General features: G+C 35.7%; 1 long non-coding RNA gene across 2 annotated transcripts in view; it reads right to left on the reverse strand.

The window, feature by feature from the left end:
- LOC123788998 (uncharacterized) overlaps positions 1–15,712 on the reverse strand; it is a 286,821-nt gene that overhangs the window by 264,522 nt on the left and 6,587 nt on the right. Inside the window, exons 1-3 of one of the 2 annotated variants that reach the window (XR_006778631.2) lie at positions 7,724–9,070; positions 5,848–5,920; positions 5,673–5,758 (exon numbers count right to left, since the gene is read on the reverse strand). This is a non-coding gene — a long non-coding RNA (uncharacterized LOC123788998). Of the gene's footprint in view, positions 1–5,672; positions 5,759–5,847; positions 5,921–7,723; positions 9,071–15,712 lie in introns of those variants that run through there. The other variant, XR_015723874.1, reaches the window with a different exon arrangement.

Consider the following 15,712-nt stretch of genomic DNA (forward strand, 5'->3'; position numbering starts at 1 on the left):
TAACCCAGACAATTCACTTTGGCTTCTAAATTTTGAGGCTCTTTTCACTATTTCTTCCCTTAAATTCATTGGATACATTTCAAATGAATTTGGAAACAAGATAATGAAACCAGAAGCAATCTCCTTGAGAAGGCTCAATAACAATTAATATGGGGTTACCTGCCATTTCTAAACATTTCCAGATCACAAATAAATATTTGTAAATATTAGAGATTGAGAATTCCCCACTGGCATGAGAATGGAAGGTAATGGGTTAAATCAATATGGGTGGTATGGGAAATGTTTTTTGAAGCAGGGGTACCTTTCCCAGATTCTGAGTAGCCCCACCCTGATAGAATTCAAAGTCTCAAAATAGGGGTATATATAAGGTATCTGTAAATTCAAAGACTGTAATCAACTAGTACATTCAAATTTCTCTATCCTTCACCCCTTTCCCCTATGGAACTAAATCAGAAAATTCAGAAAGGGAATAGAGTACATATTTTGAGAAAACTGTACAGATTCACTCTTATTTTACCAGTGTTTTCTTCTAATTTTTCATCTTCATTTATATGAAAAATTGGCATCTCCTAGGCAGAATGATATTTAAATACACAGATGCTGCAAATAAAACATCTCATGGCTGTTCAACAGAAACATAAGGCCACGGAAATATATTAATTTGTCAGTACACATGTAAATGTGGCTAAGCAAAAATTTGGCAGAAGAACAAGCATTCTCACAAAGAAAATACAACACAGTAAAACATAAACACAATTAAATGAACCAAATTATAACCCATCAATAGATGAGAGAGGCGTGCCATTGACTATGCCTGCATGGTAACTATACAGTCAATTTTCTGGCTTATTAGACAAAATATGCACAAAGCTTTTGGACAATTAACTGTATATATTAGAATCCCATTTATTTAGCCAACATTTATTGGATACCTATCACATTTCATGCTTTATGATAAACACTCGGATTACAAAGATGAAAACAGGCATGGTCCACACACTCAAGAACCTGCCATCTTAATTAAGTCATTTCTTTACTGCATAAAAGTTTACATGTTTTATAGATCATCTTATATTCCTTAAAAATCAAAAAAAGCCTGATCCAACATGATGTGACTATGTTCTGTGATGTTCTTGCCTTACACAAGCACATAGAGATGTAATTCACTTTATACTCTGTGATATTTTAGCAATATACAGACATTAAAAATGTATTTTGTTTTAAAATGTCTCATTCATTCATTCATTCATTCACTCATTCTTATATTCAACAAATATTTATTCGGGGCTTATTCCTTGCCACATTCTGTGCCAGTAACTAGAGACAGCAGTGAAATCAGTGTATGTCTACAGTTTTCTCGAAACTACAATTTTATGTTTATTCTTTTCCCAATAACAAAGCTCCTAGAGCCTCCCATCTGGACAAATTATTCGCTTTGCTTTCCTGCGGTTAGTCTGCAATTCTGCTGAGAATATCTAAAATTCTCTCATCTTCATCAAACTTATTTGGCTTGATTTCTATTCCTTCCCTATCTAATCTGACACACTAATTCATGCTAATGAATCAAAATCTCTCTCCCCTTCTTTGTGATAGCTGTGCATGTATACAATGTCCTTCTAGAGATCATGTAGTTAAACCAAAATAACTCTAATAATAGGGATTTCAAACTCTGCGATAGACAGAGGAGATGATTAGACCGAATTCATAAGTAGTTACCTATATACCCATGCAGGGATTATGCCTATAGCCACCTGGTGTAAAATGTTGTGTGAAAAGTACTTTCTTATTTAATTGCATCGCTCATCTCACAGTGAGATGCTCCCAATATGACGCTCACGCCTTCTGTTTTAGGAACCTAGGCATAGACCTTTGATTGATGAGTATAATCACTTCATAACAGGAGTTTTTTTCTTCCTATCCTTCATCCTGTTGTGTCCTGCTAATCATGTACTAAAATGAGCAGAGGCTATTCAATCTCAAGATTCTGCTTTAATAAGGTCTAGTTCAAACACACCGTCATTCCCGTCTGCAGTCAGACTAAGCCGGCAATCAGGAATACTTTCTACCACCGGTGACAAATTTCAATTTTCAAAATGAGTTTATATCAAGGCCATTCTTTGCGAAAAGAAATTAATATTTATGTCCTGGGAACCTTGCTACTTACTTACATCTGCCATCTCACGTAGTTTATGGTTCTAGGAGTTAGATTTTATATCCCCATTTTACAGAGGAGGAGGTCGAGATTAAAAACGGTTAAGTCTTTGGCCATGATCACATGACTCACGAGGGTAAAAAGCTAAGATTGGAGCCACTGGAACAGATACCGTGGTGCCAGAAATAGACTGGGCAGAAACATACCTGCCAGCGCCTGGCACTGTGATTCAAAGTTCACCATTAGCAAAGCCTCCTTTGGAGTCCTAAAGTTACTTTACTTGACTTTTTTTTTTTTCATTTTAGAAGATTTTTAAATCTAAAAGAAGTAATCCCTAAAGATTTTCATCTAAATATCGTTGGACACTTAGAAATCTCTACAGGGAGACATTGTCTGTATGCCTTTATTGCCTTACATTTTATCTCACTAAATCTAAGATGCCATTAATGTAAACTGCACCATTTCTTCTTGGTGTACCTACCACCAAGAAAAAATGCCAATTCACCATGACAGTGATAATGATTTTTTTATCACATTCATTTAAAGCTACATCTTAATTTCAGAGATGTTGAAATGTGGCAAATGCACCACTTAAAATTGACAGAATAGTGGAGACACTTCAAATATGAAGAAAGTAAAATAAGATATATTTTTGAGTATCACGAAACACTAACTTTAGCTGCTTCACCATTTAATGAAGATTATTAAAATTGTTAGATGATTACTTAAACTGGGTGTGGAAAACTATAATTTAAATAGTTGTGCTCTTGCAGAATTAGACCATGCAGTCATTAAATTCAGAAGAATGTAGTTGCTATAGTTATGAGTGGAATTAAGAAAATACTAATTTAATATGTATTGCTTGTTATTACTTTGTCCTCTACAATGTAAAGGGAAGGTAAGAGGGACACAATGTTCCATGCTTCTCAGAATTTTAACTGAGGGGAAAATGAGGACCTATGTTTGAGTTTAAGTGGGTAAATAGAACATATCTGCATTCTAATCTCACTTATAAAGTGCTTCTGGGAATATTTCTGTATTCAGCTCAGACAAGACTGTCACTGCCAACCTTGTCCCAAGAAAACTCATCACTGCTTGAATAACTCACAACATTCTCTCTGTGTTCTCTCTTACAATTACACCCTTACCATGTTAACCATCTGAGCAAGGTGAGTATTAGTTACTTAGTGCAGAAATTTATTTCTTGTTTCTACATATTATCCACTTACCTTTAACAACTAAGCAAACATCAGAGTAGTCAGTAATACAAAAATATCATAAACCTTGGAATTGAATTTGGATCACTTTTACTCAAATTTGATTTTTTTTTAGTTGTGAAATATAAGAATTAAAAAAGCACTAGAATTTAAATAAAATCTGAAAAAAGAGACAGCACAAATGCATAGTATTTAATGGGTACTTGATATATATTCATTTCGTACATACCCATACTTTGTGAAGAGGTAGTTTGGTTGATCTCTTGTAGGAGACCCTACAATGTGACAGTTTGGAGCACCAGCAGTGAATAAGAGGACTCAATAATGGTGGCTGAAGTTGATGAGAAAATAAATAACACATAAATTCTGTGGGAAGCTGAAGCTATATTTTATGTTCCTGAGAAGGTGTAAAAGCTACTTATTAATATACACAATCTGCTTCAAAGGGCTCCTAGATAATGCTTTTTTTCATTTGTTCATCTTTCCCTCTCATTTTCCTTTCCCTACCACTGCTCTCTCTTTTTAAAATCATTTCTTTTAAGTTGAAGTACAGTTGACACAATGTAACGTTAGTTTCAGGTGTACAACATAGTGATCAGACAAGGCAATACTTCATGCTGTGTTCCCCACAAGTGTTGCCGCCATCTGTCATGATACAACACTATTACAACACCATTGACTCTATTCCCTGTGCTGTATCCACTACCACTTCTCTTACTTTTACTTTCTCTTCTACTTTTTTTCTACAGTGTTCCAAATTCCCTAGCACTGAACAGCTATTTTGTTAACCAATGCATAGAAGCCTTCCCAATTATTTTGTCCCCTCACCTCAAGCTTCGCAAGAAAATCCAGTATGCAGACAATAAACCCAATTTGGCCTTTTGTTCTTACCCTTATATTGAGAAAAACTAGAACGTGTTTCTCTCAAATCACCACTCATCTAAGATTTTCTATTAATATATAACATGGTTAGCTTTCTTTCAATGAGTTACAAAATTCTAGACATTTCAGTGCCTGTTTGAAATTAGTTTAGATGAGCAAAAATTCTTATTTGTCATTTATGGTCCCTGAATTAGTTTTTCAAAGAGCTTCCACTTTAACTCTTCTTTAGTAATCAGGATCCTAGGTACAAGTTAGACATTGTTTGGTGACAATTTTAAGCAACATGTTAGTTAAGGATTTCCCCCTCAGCACTCCACCCAAACACATCATTTGGGAAATATATCTGCAAATACCTCACCTCAACTTTACACTGAAATTTTGTTATGACTTCTTATTTGGGTTTTGGACTACTTCTTATACTTTGGTAAATAAATGTCTACATTTTCTTTATCCATAGTTTAAATTCCACATTTTCTACATTTTAACTCTATATTGAGAATGTAGAAAAGAAGACTAATTAGTGAAAATTTATAGTTACAATTTTTTTAAAAAGCAACATCGGCATTTTTTGTTTTACTTTCAGTATTTCAAAACAGGCAGAATTTTGTCTAATAATTAGTTTTAGGAAAGAAGTTTCAATAAGTAGACCAAAAAATGAAACACCCCAAATGCATTTTTCTGATGTGCATGATTACTAGGGTTCCTACAATTATTTTTGTGTGATTAATTTCTCAGCATAAAACATCTACTTTCAGAAAGATTAGAGATTTTCATTATATTAGTTATTTTCAGGATTCTCCAAAATTGTCTCATAAAGAGGTTATATTGTATATTCACCTAGTCCCATGGTTCCTGCTCTACTTTCTCCATGTTTATATTCTCAGCAGGGAGCTGCTAATGTTTCTTAAAATACATAATAAACTGTTGTCAGCTGGCAGTCAAGTTAGTTATATACCTGAAGCTATTATATTTGAAGCGCCTTTGCAATTAATACTAAATTACACTGATAGGTTTTATTAAATATATTTATTCATCATAAACCTTTCTGAATCAATTAATTGTTGTATAACAGAACTTTTTTTTTTTTAAGATTTTATTTATTTATTTGACAGAGACAGAGACAGCCAGCGAGAGAGGGAACACAAGCAGGGGGAGTGGGAGAGGAAGAAGCAGGCTCATAGCAGAGGAGCCTGATGTGGGGCTCGATCCCACAACGCCAGGATCACGCCCTGAGCCGAAGGCAGACGCTTAACCGCTGTGCCACCCAGGCGCCCCAGAACTTTTAACCTTAAGGAAGTCCCATACCAAGAAGACAACAATATTTTGTTTCAAATGCATACTTCTTTCTTTTAAACAGATAATAGCACATTTCCTATGGTCAGATTTACAATGGCACACTCTCAGGTAAGCTTATACCTTACCTAAATTCTCAGCAGATTCCCCACACTGGCAAGGTGGGCTGGTTGTGAGGAACCCGTTTCTACATTCCTGTCCCTGAGCACTGTACCTATGACACGACAATAGGAAAAGCTGATCTCACAGAAATATTTTCAAAGCAAAACAAAGTACTTTAGAAGCATTGACTCATTGGATCACCTGTTTTACAGATGAGGAACTGAAGATCCCTCCGTCTTGTCCATAGACTTCTGTTCTGTTGGCTTCTCTTCATCTAAGGAAAAACATTTTAAACAAGATTTGTTTATGTACAATGTTTCTTTTCTCAGAGGAATATTTTTCAACCTTGCACACCTTAGAAAGGTTTGAGAATTTTGACCTAGCTTAAGATTAAAATATATTTTGCTAATTATGAAATTGACCATTTTCAGGTAACAATAAAGGAATTTCTAATCTATGGCAGGCGTTTTATTAGACATTGAGGACCCAAAGATGAATAAATATGGTTCTCTGATCTGAAAGATCTTGCAGTACAGTGGGGAAGGCAAGATGACTAATAACCATAACTCACTATACTGATGTTGTAATAAAGGTGCATGTGATGTGCCAGAAAGCACAGAAGGTAGACAGACTATGCCAAATAAACTTAGAGTAACTTTATATCTGACCATTCTTCCTACTGACCCTGCTTGCCTTTTAAATAAATACCATTTAAGTCCTGGTATTTTAAAATTGATGTTTTTGGTACTGTGCTATGTGACATTTCATCAAACAATTTATTGAATCTATAATGTATAGCACATTGATCCCCAGTATTCCCTTATCTAATAAATCCATCATTACATTAAAGAAGATAAGAGTAGTTTTTTATAAGCTTTCTTTAATAAATTTGTGTTACTGACCACTTTTTAGTGTTTATATAGCAATAGTATTTCTTGGGCCATAAATTTAAATCAGTCTATAAATCACATAACTCAACTTTGTGAAAACTTTCTAGACTTTTTTTTTTTAAAGATTTTATTTATTTATTTGACAGAGATAGAGACAGCCAGCGAGAGAGGGAACACAAGCAGGGGGAGTGGGAGAGGAAGAAGCAGGCTCATAGCGGAGGAGCCTGATGTGGGGCTCGATCCCATAGTGCTGGGACCATGCCCTGAGCCGAAGGCAGACGCCCAACCACTGTGCCACCCAGGCGCCCCAACTTTCTAGACTTTTGAACTAAATCACGTAACTCAACTTTGTGAAAACTTTCTAGACCTTTGAACCATACTCTTTCTAGAGTAGAAAAAGCTTCAGTCTAAACTATGCAGGACATTGAACTTAAAAAGGAAGTTGAGTAGTTGTTCTATTAAAAGTGTGATAACAACTCTTAGATAAGCATTTATCTAAGCTCTTATCTTAGTAGATCCCCTACAACTCATTGGCCTTTTGATTTTAAATCCATAAGAATAAAAATCATGATAAAAAATATAAAATCAATTAAGAAACCAAATACATTGAGTTTTCCATAAAATTTCACATGCATGTAAATCATTTAGTCCTCAGAAAAATTCTATAAAGTAGTTAATATCCCCACATTTAAATATGTAGAGACTGATGATCTGAAAGCTTAGGAGATTTACATAAGAACGCACAATAAGAAGACAGCCTAAGCAGGACTTCAAAATACACCACTTTGAAATTTCATAATAGCATATTTCCTAATCTAAAATATAACATTTAAAAATGTTTTCCAGGGGCACCTGGGTGGCTCAGTCGTTAAGCATCTGCCTTCAGCTCAGGGCGTGATCCCGGAGTCCTGGGATTGAGCCCCACGTCAGGCTCCTCTGCTGGGAGCCTGCTTCTTCCTCTCCCACTTCCCCTGCTTGTGTTCCCTCTCTCGCTGGCTGTCTCTCACTGTCAAATAAATAAATAAAATCTTAAAAAAAAAAATAAATAAATAAAAATGTTTTCCAAACATCTCCATTTATATTTAAATATATAACACACAATTATGATCTTAAGCTTCATTATACTGAAGTATTTATAAAATAAATTAAAAATGACTAAAGATTATTATAGTTAATTAGCAAATTACATGAAGAAAGGAAATAGACTGTAGAGTTAGAATCAAAACTTAGGTTCTTTTGCGTCATTTGGTGGCTCAGTCAGTTAAGGGTTCGACTCCTGATTTTGGGTCAGTTCATGATTTCAGGGTCCTGAGAACAAGCCCCACGTTGGGCTCCTTCTTCCTCAGCCCTTCCCCTCTCTCTCTCTGTCTCTCTAAAAAACAAAACAAAACAAACAAAAAAAATCTTAGTTCTGTCACTTCCTGTGTGACTTTGAGCAAATGACTTAAATTCTCTGAGCTTCTGTTCCTCTTACGTAAAACATGGATAATAATACATTGCACATAGTACTTGTGTGGTGGAGAAGCTCTAAGAAAAATATGCAGGGCCATGGTGGCACACAGTAGGAACTTAGTAGCTTATATTAATTTTATTTTAAGAAAAACTATTCTAGGAATTTATATTAAAGTTGTTACTGTTGTTTTTGGTAGAGTAAAACAACTCCAAAGTTCAGTTGTAGGACATTATATATTTATTTTGTCCATGAATAGCTAACTATCAGTTTTTTCCTTCTAAATATAATAATTTCTTAAAGAGAGCTTGCCTGGTGACTTGCCGATAGTGTTTTCTGTGTGGTAGCTGGAATTAAAAATTTACATGAATCTTCTCATGTTTATAGTCAATTGGGAAATTATCTGGCAACAGGATTATAAGGCAGCCATTATTTGAAAGACCAAGTTCTAGAAAATCGGGAACCACAAAGAAGTAAGTCTAACATACTTCTCTACATTTTCCCTCAAAACATTTGCTTAGAACTAATCTGAGCAGGCAAAAGAGAAAAATCAAGAAAATGAGAAAAAGCTTTTGTTAAAACGCTGGAAAGCTATGCAGAGGTTGTGGCAGTCTTACACTTCTAAGGTTATAAAAATTGGGAGTTCAAGATTCTTCAAGAAGGACAGTCTATGATAAATATTTAAGGCTTCCCATTGGAATTTCCAAAAGGCTACACTTCGTAAAGATAAACTGGAATCAGAAGAGCACTCAGAAATTCTGAAATTGTTTCAATCCATGTATGGATAAAGGTGATTTCTTTGCCCCCTGGAAGGACATTATATCCTCTCTGGAGGAAGAAAACATCACCTAGTACCTCTATAACTTTTCCTACAAAATGGTGGCATTCACCAAATCTCATACACACACACACACATACATACACATCAAAAGCCAGATGATAGAAAACAGGTAGTCCATTTAGATATTGTAAGAATCAGACAAGGACTTTAAAATAACTATAATTAATGTGTCCAGGAAAATAGATAAGATGGGGAATTTTACTAGCAGACTGAATTTATTTAAAACAATTTATTGAAAATTCTAGAAAGTATACAATAAATTAAATTATAAACTATACAGATATTTTAACAAATGATTAGACACCACACAAAAGAAAATTAATAACTAGGAAGCAGATCAGTAAAAAAATCAGTGGTTTGAAGTACAAAGTTGGAAAAAAATTCAAATATGTAACAGAGAATGAGTCATATGGGAACCCTGAAAATATCTAACATGCATGAAATTGGAATCCAAGAAGGAATGGAAAGAAAGGATACTTGAAGATAGATTAGACAGGGAATTTTCCAAGATGGATAAAAAGTAGCCAGCAACATCAAACATAAAAGATATCAAAAAGCCCTGAGATCAAAGAGGATAAAGAAAAAACAACATAGGCACATGTCTACCTGCTGAAAAAGAGAAAGTGAAAAACTTAAACGAAGATAGAAGGACAAAAAGGACATGTTACCTTCAGAGGGGTGACAGACCATAAGACTGACAGCTCACTGAGCAGACATGATGCAAGCCAGAAGACAAGGAAGTGACAGATTCAAAGTACTGAAAAAAATAAATGCCAACCTAGATTCCTTCAGACAGTGAAGACAACCTTAAAATGATGGTGCGATGAAGAAATTTTCAAATAAATAACATCTGAGAAAAGTCATTTCAAGGACAACTGTGCTAAAAGATATAATATAATGAAGTAGTCCTTCAGGAAATAGAAGCATAGTAATGCAAAAGGATGAATAATTTTGGAAAGTGTAAAAATGAAGGTAAATCTAAATAAAGACCAACCGACTGTCCTGAATAATCTTGTGAATTTTGAAGTGTGTGTGTGTATATATCTAATCACGTATATGTATTTGTGTGTATCTGTGTGTGTATATATATATACACAGGTATCCATATCCTACATATCTATATGTATTTGCACATATATAGAAATATACATATATAATATGCATGTCTACGTTTATATATACAACACAACAACAATAGCACAAAACTCAGGAGGCAGAAAAATGAACTTAAAATGTGTAAGGTTATTGTATTGTCCAGGTAATGGTAAAAACACTAATAAGAAGTAGACTGTTGAAATATCTAGAGATTTCACTTAAAGAATAATAAATATAAGTATATAATGAAAAAGCTAATAGAAGGATAAAAAATATTTTAAAAATCATATCATTACTCCAAAAGAAAATAAGAATGGAGAAAAAAATAAATAAAACCAAATAGAAAAACAGGGGGGAAAAGGTAAGCTAACAGATTTAAATTCCGCATGCATCAGTACTTACATTAATTATATGAAATTGAATCAATTAAATACTCCAAATTTCTTTAAAAGATTGTCAAGCTGGATAGAAAAACAAAACCAAACTGAATACTGCTTAAAATGGATACACATTACATATGAAAAGACACAGGAAGTTTGAAAAAAAGGATGAAAATATATGCCACACAACTACCAAAAAAACAAAAAAAAAAACTGCTAATACTAATATCAGACAAGATACACATCAAGGCAAGGAGGAAAACGAGACATATCTCATAATGATTGGAAGTTCGCCAAAGAAACAGGTATCTCCAGGGAAACAGAACCAATAAGATCGATCTATCGATCTATCTATCTATCTATCTATCAAGAGACTTATTATAAGGAATTAGCTCATTTAATTATGAAGGATAACACGTCTCCAGCTCTACAGTTGACAGTGGTATAGTTCCGTTCTGAAAGCCAACAGCAGGAAAACAAAACAAAACAAAACAAAACCCTCATCTTCCAGATCCAAGGCTATTAGGCAGAAGCAGTTCCCTATTGCTTCCAGGGTGGTCAGCTTTCAGGTCTACTCAGACCTTCAGCTGACTGGATGAGAGCCATCACACTGAGGAAAAGCAATGTGCTTTACTCAGTCTGTCAACTCAAATGTTAGTCTCACCCAAAACACCCTCACAGACACACTTAGAATAATGTTTAACCAAATAACTAGGCACGTATGCCCCAGTCCAGTTGACAGGTAAAATCCATCACCACAATAATGAAAAGATTAATTCACCTGACAAATATAACAATCCTAACAACATGTGTCTCCTGAGGTTGGATGGGGACACAGTTGACTAGAAAGTCTAAAAGGCAGAGACACCAGATAATTGTGTCAAAAGTGCAAAATTAGCAATGGAGAGGTTGCTGAATGTAGGGAGGGCATCACTTAAGTCTCCAGAGACCGTTCGTCGTAAAGAAGGCATGAACCCTCCCGGTGGGTCAGGAGACGAACATTCTCCCACAAGGAAAATGATGATAATGATAATGAATATTACATCCATTTGTGGTATGGATGGATGGATGGATGGATGGATACAATTTCCTCTCAGTAGCTCTATGAAGTTAGTTCTATTTATTATCCTCCCATGTTCAGATGAGGATACTGAAGCAAAAGATATTAAGTAACCTGCCTAAAGTTACACAACCAGTAAGTGGTAGAATCAGGATTTGAACTCAGGTAGTCCAGTTCCAGAGTTCCTTTAGCACCACGCTGTGTAACATAAACAGAAAAGCCTAGGTAAAGTAGACCTCCAGAAAACTGGGGCTATGTAGGAGGAAGGGTAGGAGTCAGTCAAAGAACATTATGTCCCTATATCACAGGAACCTAAGAGAGAAATAACTTTAACACCTACCAGGCTCAAAACCAGAAAGCTAACTTGGCAGTATCAAAAGAGTAAACTTAATTGGTCCCCCCTTGTATCTCTTCTGCATTTCCCTAGTTTGACCCCAGAGAAATTTGGAACTTATATTTCTGGTAAAATTTTACCTTCTTTAGGTTTCCATTGTTCACCAACAACACTTTTTTTTTTTAACAGAACCACAGTTTTAAAAAAATAGCTTAACTTGTGTTTGTCAGATTATTCTTATTCTGACTTCATTCTAAGAAGGATTCACACTATTACGTGCAGTTCATTATAATTTGTGAATTTCTAGTCTTGCTGGGTGTGTGTCCTCACTTACAAAAAGATCAAATGCTTCTATTTGGAAACACAGGATAAATGAGAAAAGACCACAGATTAGTTGTTCTGTTTTTCTCCTAACAGTTTTTTCCTTGCCAAATCAATTAAGTAAACAAGCTGTAGTTTCCATTCTAAAAATAGAAAACATGCATTTACAGTTGCTCAAATATGTTCTCCTTTTTGTACATAAAAGGAAATACTCAGAAGATTTAATTATAACAAGACTTTGACATTTGTGACATCAGTGTGATAGGCTAGTTTATGTTTGTGTGCCTTCTCTAAACACAGAAACAAACGGAAGGATCCGGCAAGCCAGCCTGAATGCTGTACTACAGCTGACAGGCTGGAAATTTGCCATATGGATACTATTAGAGTTACAATTAGCTGACAGCTCTTGGACAAAAAATGCTGTTATTCCTTGTAGAATTTTGCAGTGCAGAGCAGAAATATTGGAAAAATTAATACAGTTTTATGGAGGTGATAACTGTTAAAGAAAAAAAAGAGGTCAAGAGCAGCCTTTGTCATGAAGCTACAGGAATCCATGAATAAGGGCCTAAAATATCACTTTCAAAGGGAGAATCCTGAAGACCCCCCAAAGCTGCTTCTCAGTAATCTAGATCACAGTAGATACAGGGGCCCCCCTGCTATCTGAGGGTAGGTTCCTATGAAACCTTTTGTAAACTGAAGTGGCCCTACTGTGAGGAAGCAACTATCATTAATTTACAGTTGACCCTTGAACAATAAGGGTTTGAACTGTGCAGGGCAACCAATAGGAAGGTTTTGCTTTTCAATAAATATAGTACAGTACTGTAAATGTATTTTCTATTTTATTTTCTTAACATTTTTTTCTAGCTCACTTTATTGTGAGAAGACAGGATATAATACATACAACATACAAAATATGTGTCAATCAGCTGTACATTATCAGCAAGGCTATCAGTCAATAGCAGCCTATTATTTAAGTTTTGGGGAAGTCAAACATTACGTGCAGATTTTTGACTGCATGGGGCTCAGTACCCCTAACCCCTATGTTGTTCAAGGATCAACTGTATATGGAAAAAATTTTAAGCATCCCCAGGCCCACAAAATAACTTCTTGTAGATTTTGCTGATACCTTGGATACATCTTGCTAACAGATGCAGAAAATACACTGAGATAAACCCAGAGGTTCACAGACTCGGTTCAAAGCAATAGCAGCTTGGGGCGCCTGGGTAGCGCAGTCCTTAAGCTTATGCCTTCAGCTCAGGGAGTGATCCCAGCGTTCGAGGATCAAGTCCCACATCGGGCTCCTCCACTGGGAGACTGCTTCTTCCTCTCCCACTCCCCTGCTGTGTTCCCTCTCTCGCTGGCTGTCTCTCTGTCACATAAATAAATTTAAAAAAAAAAATCTTAAAAAAAAAAAAAGCAATAGCAGCTTGATGCTGAGATGCTGAGTGTAGTTCCTGGGGAAGGAGCTGGGTGGCGCCACTCTTGCTGCTGGGGTGCAGGCTGCCTCTGTAACTGCTCACAGCAAAACAGATGCTAAATGCCAAAAGCAAAAATCCTCTTCGGGTTTCCACTGGTTAGCAAAAACAGGTACTAATGTAGGTCTTTCATAAGAGCAAAGTGGTGTAATACAAAGTGGAAACACAGGGAATACCTGTATTTTAAACTTCAAAGTTCAGCTGGGGAAGGTGCTAGGAAGACTAAGACTGGAAAGATCTTGGGAAATGATTCACGAGATAGTTATTAAGAATAACATCAGGGACATTAACCAATAAGGGTTTTCCAAAGTAAGAATATTCCAAATCCTCATTGGAACATCAGCCAAAGGATTATATTTTACCTGAAATCTGCTAACACTGAGTATTAACTTTTTAATCTAAGGTTTCTCACAGAGAGAGAATAATTTCTTTTAATGCCCTCTCGGTTTTTCCTATTTCTGAAGATAGTCCGAAAGGGGGCTGATAAATCGTATTTAAAATCCAAATTGTTGGGGCACCTGGGTGGTTCAGTGGGTTAAGCGACGGACTCTGGATTTCTGCTCAGGTCGTGGTCTCAGAGTCATGGGATCAACCCCACATGAGGCTCCTAGCTCAGCGCAGAGTCTGCTTGAGATTCTCTGCCTCTCCCTCTCTATCTGCCCCTCCCCCTGCTCTCTCTCTCTCTCTCAAATAAATAAGTAATCGTTAAAAATAAATAAAATCCAAATTGTGTTTCTAAAAATGAGGAGTTTCAGAGATTTCCTCTGTTGATAGGTTCATAAAATAGAAACAAAGTAATGAAATTCCTTCATCTGCCATGTTATATTCTTTTGCTCTTTGTCTGATCTCTATATATTGTTATGAACAGTTAGACCAACTTAGACCACTCTTAGTTATGAATCTCAGTTTAGACTTTCCTTCCTCTAGGAATCGTTTCATGACTCTTTCAAATGTTAAACACTTACTGGAGAATCCTTTACTCTCCCCAAAATACAGGACTTATGCAAGACACATTAGAAGAATATAAACGTTTAATGATACCCAAATGTGTTTCCAAAGTATCCTATATTTCTTCTCTTACAGTACTTAGCATGCACCGTATTGAATCCGCTATTTAATTTTTTTCCTCCACTAATCTTATAAGCCTATGAAAACAGAAAACCTGCCTTTACTGTTTATTATGTCCCCAGAGCTTAGTGGAAAGCCTGACACTCAGTGTGAACCCCGTAAATACAGGAGAGGAAATGATAAATTCAAATAAAAGCTACACGAAATTTCACATACTGAAGTTCTGACTCAGGACAAATATTTGAATTTTGGACAGCATGAAAAAATAAGAATAAGCCAACAAAACCACCAAAAATCAGGGAGGGATGGTAGATACATTTAAATCAAGTATTTAGAAGATACTACAAAAAAATTTGAGACATAGCAGCAAAACCTACCAATAGACAAAGAACATTCACCATAAACAAGATGAAAATTGTACCAGTTATTTTGTCACAATTTTAAAAAAAACTTAATGAAGCTATCTCTTTTGTGAAGGAAGTCACCAAGGAGAAAATAATGTGGAAGTTGTTAGAACTCAGGAAAGAAGTAGAAGGAATAAAAAAATCAGAAATGACAAATTTTGAAGAAACACAAAGGAGAAGAGAAATTGGTGAACATATAGTAAGTGACATAAAGAATACAAACATAGGGGCGCCTGGGTGGCTCAGTCATTAAGCGTCTGCCTTTGGCTCAGGGCGTGATCCTGGCATTCTAGGATCGAGCCCCGCATCAGGCTCCTCCACTGGGAGCCTGCTTCTTCCTCTCCCACTCCCCCTGCTTGCGTTCCCTCTCTCGCTGGCTGTCTATCTCTCTGTCAAACAAATAAATAAAATCTTAAAAAAAAAAAAAAAAGAATACAAATGTAAGAATCCAACATAAAGAAATGGAGTTAAAGAAAGTGGAGGAGAATTAGATGTGATAAGTACAGAAGATAAGCAAAATGAGCCGATATGTGCATAACTGGAGACTCCAAAGCAAAACATAGAAAGAAAAAATCTATAATATTTAAATATTCAGTTCCAAAAAAATGTCTGCTGAATACACATACTAGAAAAGCACATGGTCACCTAGATCAAAGTGACCCAGAATGATCAACACTGAGCAATATCCTGGTCAGGTTACTGTTTCCAAGAACTTCCTTGAGGATCTACTTAGGAAATTGCTGGAGAA

The sequence above is a fragment of the Ursus americanus genome, chromosome 3, assembly GCF_024610735.1.
Source record: "Ursus americanus isolate L20-20 chromosome 3, mUrsAme1.1.p, whole genome shotgun sequence".
Taxonomy (NCBI): Eukaryota; Metazoa; Chordata; class Mammalia; order Carnivora; family Ursidae; genus Ursus; species Ursus americanus.